The 9,055-nt window shown below is 28.8% G+C and overlaps 1 non-coding gene across 1 annotated transcript; it reads right to left on the minus strand.

Moving 5' to 3' along the window:
• Positions 1-308: 308 nt before the first annotated feature.
• On the minus strand, positions 309-380 carry Trnam-cau. Its single transcript has one exon. It is a non-coding gene; the product is annotated as a tRNA-Met (tRNA).
• Positions 381-9,055: the final 8,675 nt, after the last annotated feature.

The raw sequence follows: 9,055 nt of genomic DNA on the forward strand, positions 1-9,055 counted from the left end.
ACGTATTTTGTATTTTCAAAAACCAATTCAAATTTACTTCGAAAATAATGTAAACGATCATGGCGTCTTGAATGACATCACGACTTGCCAAACAATCGACTTGTCAAGTTAGTTGTAATCAATTTTTTCTTTTTCATGCATAACGTAATACATTCAATACTTCCTCTGTCCTCTCGTTGGACACTTGGCAATATTCAGATTAACTTTTGGATGACCGAAGTACTGAAAATAAAATATTTTTTTTAAAGATATGGAAAATATGAGTGAAAAGTTTTTTAAATTTAAAGTAAATTTAAAAAAAAGGTATTTAGCAGAGCGTGGTTTCGATCCACGGACCTCTGGGTTATGGGCCCAGCACGCTTCCACTGCGCCACTCTGCTGTTATGGAAATGAATTGATTCATTTTTAAATTGATTGATTCCGATGGTGGTTAATAATACGGCACTTAGATCATCGGGCTTTTTATTATTATTCTATCGTTCAAAGTTGGCTGAAAAAATGATGAATCATATAGGTTATCCTTTTCAATTGGATATTTCTATATCTAAAAATCTAGAGAGTGTGATAAAAAACTATCTAAAATATTTAGACAATCTTGTAGTTTATAATAATACCATCAAAATATAAGGTTATCGATGATATCAAAACAAAATTTTAATCTAATTATGAGTTCATCGAAGATCCAATTTTTTTATGAACAGAGGCGACTATAGTTAGTTTATTAATGATTGAAGAGCGATAAACCAAAACTTGTTTACAATACTGAAGGAAAACAAACACCTGAGCTAACGATTATTTTTTTTCTAATATTTCATTTGAAATCGATATTACCTTGGAATTGAGTTTAGGTAGTACCTCAAAATTGTTCCTATCATTCCAATCAATCAATTAAAATATTGAAGTGATGAATCAGTGAAAATATTGTCTTGATATTATCACAATAGCAGAGTGGCGCAGTGGAAGCGGACTTCTTTAATATTTGTATAAAAAGTAAATACGTATATTGTATAACCACTTTAAATATACTTTTAGAGTATTTTATTTTAGTAAATTGATGATTGTTTAATTTTATTGAGTAATTCTAGAATCCATTTATTGACACACAGATAAACATTTTTTAAAGAAAGTTTTTTTTATTGTTTAAAAGATATGAAATTTTTTAACTATTAAATTAAAGAATTTAACAAAGTATTTTAAACTAGAGTAATACCCATCCGCTTCGCTGGGTTTAAAAGTAAAGATTGATAAAGATTGCTCTCGCTCATCTCCTTTCTATAACACTCGAAATAATGGTAATAATCGATTTTTTGGTTTTTTCTTATGGGTGCGTAATTTCTGAATTACCTACTGTCGAAAATTCCTCATACAGATCCATTTCTTGGATCGATTTCATACAACATTTTAGAAAAAGTTTTTTTTTAGAAAAAGTACGCGAAAAAGCACAGTCCTATGATTAAAATTATGAACATTTTTTAATCAAGCGTTATTTTAAAATTTATTTCCGCTATGTAAATCTACCATCGTTAAGCCACTTAACTAGAAAATTAGAGAGGGATACGAAAGAGAATCATCATCTTTAATTACTATTTACTAACGAAAGGACACACTTCCTCCTGAATTCTGGCCGATAAATCGAATTGATCAGATAATAAATGATAGATCTTAAATTAATTAATAAATATAAATTATTTGCTACGGAATCCATAAATAAATTAGGCCATATAATATAACACAACAAATGTGTATTTACCAAAAATTATGATAATTTTTCAATTATTTGTTTTTTCAATATTTAAACAAATTTTTTTATTACATATTATTTAAACAAACTCATCTCTACCTTCTCCGTCCTCGTTCCCTGTGCTTCCACTTATTGTAGTACAAAGCATACAAATTGCCGTCTATCATCAACAGCAATAATAAAAATGTTGACTTTACATTTAAAAAAAAAAACAAGTGAAAACAAACAATTGACTAAGTTAATTGTTGAAATACCATGCATAGACAGTGTTGATGACGTAATCTTTTGTTTTTTGACGTCACGTAAATAAAGAAAGATATCCACTCTTAAATAGCCACACACATAACTGATATTCCCATATTAATATACCTATACTATAAAATTTGCACCTAATTAGCGCCCTCGTGGGTACACGGTGATGTTTACAAAAAAATATTTCTTTCAAAAGTTGTTTATTTTTTTATAATATACTTTTTTTGCATTTCTTTTGTTCCATCTCTAACGGTTTAAAAGATGGTTCCTACGGACCCAAGACCCAATTCACCTATGTTGCTCATTTGCGAACTCGATCTCTTTACGTCCTAGGCACGCTTTAAAAAGTTCAGCTTGATATCTCTTTTCGTTTTTGAGTTATCGTGCTTACGGACAGACAAACGGACAGATAACCGGAAACGGACTAATTAGGCGATTCTATGAACACCTATACCAAAATTTTTTTCGTAGCATCAATATTTTCAAGCTTTACAAACTTAGGACTAAACTTAATATACTATGTATATTTCATATAGACATGGTATAAAAAATAAAACTTTGTATATTTAATCAGAGGCTCTATTGTGTTTCTAGCCAAAGTGTTTCACATAATTTTTGAAGTGTTTACCAAATATGACAAAAATATTAAAAAAATCTATTATAATGCCTGTTTCACATGTTGTAAACTTTTTTTTTATGTAAAAAATTACATATTTACTTCAGGAAAGTTTTTGCAACGGTAAAGTAAGATCTAGATTGATGTCCGATCCCAGGGTCGTCTTTAGATATTCAGCACCCAAAAATGTCCTACTTTACTACCGGGGTATCCTCAAGAAAAAAATCTTACTAATTTTTAAGGAGAAATAACAAACGCGATAATATTTGCCCAAACATGATTTCAAGTATATATCGTAAGAAAACATAAATATCAATTGATTCATTAACCTTGGCCAAAGCTTCAGTAAGGTCTGGCAGATTTGCGCAAAGTAATACTGATAAAATCTCAATTGTATCGTTATTTGATGTTTTTAACAGTTCCATTCTTTACAAAAATCATGTTTCTTAGGGATCACTATAAATTACGTCACACTAATTTTAGAGTTTTCAAATTTTTTGTTTTTGTTTTGATTTATTCTTAATCAAAAACTTTTTTAATTTTCAGAAATACGTTTCAAGTTCGAGACGACAACACTTAAAATAGGTAAGCTTTAAATCTCATATACAAGAAATTCGATTTTTTGAACTTAGTGACGTCATAAAATCCAAAAATTTTAATTTTGATTTATCACATCCAAATAATATCCAATTTTGCAAAACAAAGTATGTAATTCGGCCAAATTTGGGTCATACTTTTCAAATTTATGGTCAAATTTAACCTGAATATAATAGGTTTCTTGATTCTGAGGTCCTGGTCTCTATATTTAGCCCAAAAATGATAGGTATCAAAAAACTAACATCATAGATGAAAAGCTTGGCCTAAAATTAGTGGGTTTAAAAAAAAATTCCATTAAGATCGGATAAAATTTGTCTGTGTTACCAAAAAAACCAATTTTTAAACTTAGTGACGTCATAAAAATCCAAAAATTTTAATTTTGGTCTATCACATCTAAATTATATCCGATTTTGATAAACAAAGTATGTAAATCGACTAAATTTGGCTCATACTTTTCATATTTATGGTCAACTTTAACCTAAATGTAATAGGTTTCAAGATTCTGGGGTCCTGGTCTGTATATTTGGCCCAAAAATGATAGGTATCAAAAAACTAACATCATAGATGAAAAGCTTGGCCTAAAATTAGTGGGTTTCAAAAAAAATTCCATTAAGATCGGATAAAATTTGTCTGTGTTACCAAAAAAATCAATTTTTAAACTTGTGACGTCATAAAAATCCAAAAATTTTAATTTTGGTCTATCACATCTAAATTATATCCGATTTTGATAAACAAAGTATGTAATTCGACTAAATTTGGGTCAAAATTTTCAAATTTATGGTTAAATTTAACCAAAATGTAATAGGTTTCAAGATTCGACGGTCCTGGTCCCTATATTTAACCCAAAAATGATTGGTAGAGAAAAATTTACATTATAGAGCAATAGCTTAACCTAAAATTAGTGGTTTTCAAAAAAAAACTCCATAGCTTGGATAAAATTTGCTTGACTATTAAAAAATTTATATCAGATTTGATTTTTAAAAGGTTGGTTACTCTTTCCCTAGACACTCTGTACAGTTCTTATTATAAAACTTTAAACAATTATTCAAATGAAATGATTTTACATGAAAATGTTAATTTTGAAAAATAAAAAACAAATTTAGACATAACGACGTTTGCATGATAAATTAAGTAACTTTAGAAAAAAATTAAAAAACAAAACAAAAGCTGGGGTGTAAGTTAATGATATTGTAATAGTTGTAAAACTACCTTTAGAAAATAGCAAACATTACATTCTAAAAAAAAAATTAATATACACACTCTCATGCAACATCCATATATAGGATTTAAATAGGCTTTAACTAAAAAACTAACTGGACACTCGAAATATTAATAAATTAATAAAACTCTGGAACAAAAGGGTCATATTAAGGCATCCTTACCCAATCCTTTGGTGTTTCAGTTTGACTTGATATTCGGGTTTTAATTTTCCATGACTCTTACTTCCCACAAAATGAACAGAAATAAAAAGATAGTCAATATTACCCTATTTAGAGTCAATTTGACTCAAAATTTTAAAAAACCGAGTTCATTTAACGATCAGGCGAGTAGTTTTCGAGATAACATCAAAAATCCCCCGAGATATCGATTTTCTCAGAAACTATTCGCCCAATCATCAAATGAACCCGATTTTTTATTTTTTGGGTCAAAATTACCTTAGGCACTGAGTTTCATCGAAATTGGAGACAAAAATCTTTTCTCAATTTTTAAGAACTTTCCCAAGGGCTCTTAGAAAAAATCGAAAAAATCATTTAAAAAATTTGGTTCCGGAATTTAATGAAACTAAGTTTGTAGAGTCAATTTGACCCAAAAAAATTCAAAAATCGAGTTCATTTAACGATCAAGCGAGTATTTTTCGAAATAACTTCAAAAATCGACCTGAGATATTGATTTTCTCAGAAAATATTCGCCAAATCGTCAAATGAACCCGATTTTATTGAGTCTAATTTAACCTACAAACTGAGTTTTATCAAATTTCGGAATAAAAAATTTGAAATGACGGACCCGTTTACTATTGATTTTAGATCTCGAGCACAAAACCTCCCTCATATTCAACGATTTACATGGATGTTAAAAAAAAAACTTGAATATATATTTCGTGTCATAGTTGTGACATATTTTAACATCGAAAACGTTCGATGTATATAAATATTTTATAACATATGGACCAAAAATAAAATTATTGATTATTCGATCGAACGACGAACACCATTGAATACGTTCAACTTTAACCTCAATTTATTATCGTTTATATACTCAACATGAAATATTATCGAAAAAAAAAACACACTAAACGAAACGACGAAATATTTCGATTATATTAAAAAATTCCGATTTGTCAAGATTATATACGTTTATAGTTTTTTTCGTATTTGGTAGGGAGTCATATTTTAGACACGTTAGTCGACTTCGAATACCGACAGAGATAGTACCCTTGTGAAAACTAAACTAGCATTAAGAGAATGAGAGGAGGGGAGAGTTAGCTGTTTTAAGAAAACAATTTATTTCGACTTTATATAGAAGGAATTCAAAAAAATATACTACAAGAGATTGGGAATATTACGAAAACTTAAGACGAGTGCATTAAAATATTTGAGACTTATGTTTCAAATTATTGTGGATTACGTTAGAACTTAGGACAAGTAGACGAAAATTAAGAATAAATTTTTCAATATACAACGTGTTCTGTTATTAACTGCAGAAACCTAACTTCCCAAAATAAGCTCATCAAGAGCAACAAAAAAACTCTTTTCCAAATTTGGATCTGAGCCCTAATTTGGGAGCTACAGGTATGACAAAAATTGATAAATTTGATTATTCACTGACTATCATTCGATAACCAGTAGCCAATGATAATCAGAAGATATTAGCAAATTTTTTTTAAATAATATTCAACTGAGGTAGGGATTTTTAAAAATTATAACATGATTTGATTGGATTATATTATTTTGCAAAAACATTAAATTATTGTACGTAAACAAACAAACTATGTGACAATGGGTGTGATTTGTGGTTCGTCATATAATCAGGCCAAACTCGGGAGTTTTTGGTGAAGACGAATATCGTGACATAATTGGTCATCAAATCTAAAAACATCCTTTTAAAAAACATTTTACTCTGACACGCAATTTTTATTGAATATTAATAGGTAAACAAAATATTTAATTTTGTTAAAATTTACTGAATTTTTAAATGATCGTGGTTCTATTTTGGATTGTGCAATAACTTTTTATACTTTAAAATTTTGTTTCTACAGAAATTATGCACATGCACATTCTGATATTTATTTACAAACTTTCGAATATTTCTATGCAATGAAATATAAACACGAATATACCACATTCATTGTTACATAATGATGATAAAGCAATGTCAGCACCATACTCTAGTCACTCATCATACACGTAACTCTAGGAGCTGACATGCATTTTAATGTAAAAAAACTTAAGGTATTGTAAAAAAGTTTTGGTTTATTGCACGGTACGTACATATAAACCAAATACATGCTTTGTAGTCAAATAATGTGTAATTTTTAGCTTTACAAAACCACGCAACTACAAAAATATGTAATATATTGTGTGCAAGTGATGCTTATAAATTTGATAATATAGATATCGCTCTTTAATCATTAATAAACTAACTATAGTCGTCGTTTTCATCAAATGATAGATCTTCGATGAACTCATAATTAAAATAAAATTTAGTTTTTATATCATGGACAACCCAAAAATATTTTGTTGTTATTATTTATAAAGAAAACAAAAATATAAATCACCAATAGCCAGTTAGATGTGGGAGGTATCAAATTATATATTAAGAATTCCTATTTTGCCTTCCTCCTGAGCTAAAGTCTGCGTGTGTCCATGAACTTTTCGTCCATCAGACGGAAAGGATTTTTACATAAAAATGTATGTCAGCTTCTTAACAACACGTTAGGGTACACTAGCCCCGTTTTTCCTCTCCTCAGTGCTCGTACTGCATGCGTCCTGTCCGTCATAAAAATAAAAAAACAAGCCACTAATCACCATATAAAACCCACAGGCTGACTGAACAGTTGTTACCGAAATTTAATAAAATTCACGTAATTAATTCTGACATTTAAATACTATCATTTTTTGTAGCTATTTTATGTAGTGATACAAAAAAAAATTTATTCTGTCACGTATGAACGTATACCTTTAGGTTAGGGGTTCGCTAGTTTATCACTTTTTTAACAAATCAGCACTCCCGTTATAAAAAAATAAAAGGATGGAAGTAAAAAAATATTACCTTCGGATATTTTTGAGCCTGTTCGTGTACAGTCGTTAATTTGCGCCTGCTGTCTCTGTACGGTATAAGTGGTTAAAATTTTTTTGTTAAAAATTTTGCATAATATATATTTCTGTAATAATTTTAGTGATAATAATTTTAATGCAATAATAATTAATAATTACTAAATAATTTTAATAACAAGTTTAATAAATACAGGTGACGTTGTTGAAAGTAACTTTTTTTTATGATTTTTTATACCATGTATATGAAATATACCAAGGTATACTAAGTTTAGTCCTAAGTTTGTAACGCTTAAAAAATATTGATGTTATGAACAAAATTTTGGTATAGGTGGTCATAAAATCACCTAATTAGTGAATTTCCGGTTGTCTGTCTGTCTATCTGTCGTCTGTCGTTTGCCCGTCTGTCATTACGATAACTTAAAAACGAAAAGAGATATCAAGCTGAAATTTTTATAGCGTGCTTAGGACGTAAAAAGTGAGGTCGAGCTCGTAAATGAGCAAAATAGGTAATTGGGTCTTGGGTCCGTAGGACCCATCTTGTAAACTGTTAGAGATAAAACAAAAGTTTAAATGTAAAAAAATAAACTTTTGCTTGAAACATTATTTCGTAAACGTCACTGTTTATCCGTGAGAGCGACATGTATGTATGTGTAATGTGATAGAGTAATCAACACTGTCCATACATGGTATTTGAACAATTAACTCAGTCAATTGTTTGTTTTCACTTGTTTATATTATAATTTTTATTAAGTCATTCTTACTGATACAGAAGCTATAAAGTAAATTTTTTTATTATAACTAAGCGTTACAAACTTGGGACTAACTTTAGTATAACTTGATATATTCTTTACATACAGGGTATAAAAACAGGTGACAAAAATGTTTACACAATTTTATAATAAGAGTGTACATATTTGTTAGGCTTTGTTATCCTTAAAATTATATTCGTTATATTTTGGTACGGAATGTATTGAACTACATATTATAAACATTTTGGGGTCATAAGTGTCTCACTAATAAAAACAGTCCAGAACACTCTACAATCTACACTCTGGGTATGTCAAGAAATTCGAATCAATATTTATTTTAAAATGTCATTATTATTTTATAAAGTCGAGTTGTATAGCACGGGCATCAAAGATTATGAGCTAAAAAATTTTGCAATCTAAATGAAAATCTGGTTACAGGTAATTTTTTTTAAAGTGTTTAATACAATACAAAAAAATTTATATTTAAAATAGCTCAATTTAATTTCTTATTGGTTAAACAATAGATAAAAATCATAAAAACATTTTTAAAAACTCAGTTGACTAAAATTTAACTGTCAAATGCAATGATCAGCTGTTGTTTAATTTGAAAGAATTTGAACTTTTTTTTTATTTAATGCATAGCCTTTTGTTACCGATTAAAACCCCCAACTACCCCCCAAAAATGGGGTAAGGTACGACCTGAGAGGTCGACGTTTTTAACGAATGTTTTTCTGTGGAAAATTTCAAAGATGCATTCATTTTTTCATTTAGATATTTAGTTTAATTTTACTAATATTTGATGGCATTTAATTATGACAATATTCAT

Source organism: Chrysoperla carnea, chromosome X, assembly GCF_905475395.1.
Source record: "Chrysoperla carnea chromosome X, inChrCarn1.1, whole genome shotgun sequence".
NCBI lineage: Eukaryota > Metazoa > Arthropoda > Insecta > Neuroptera > Chrysopidae > Chrysoperla > Chrysoperla carnea.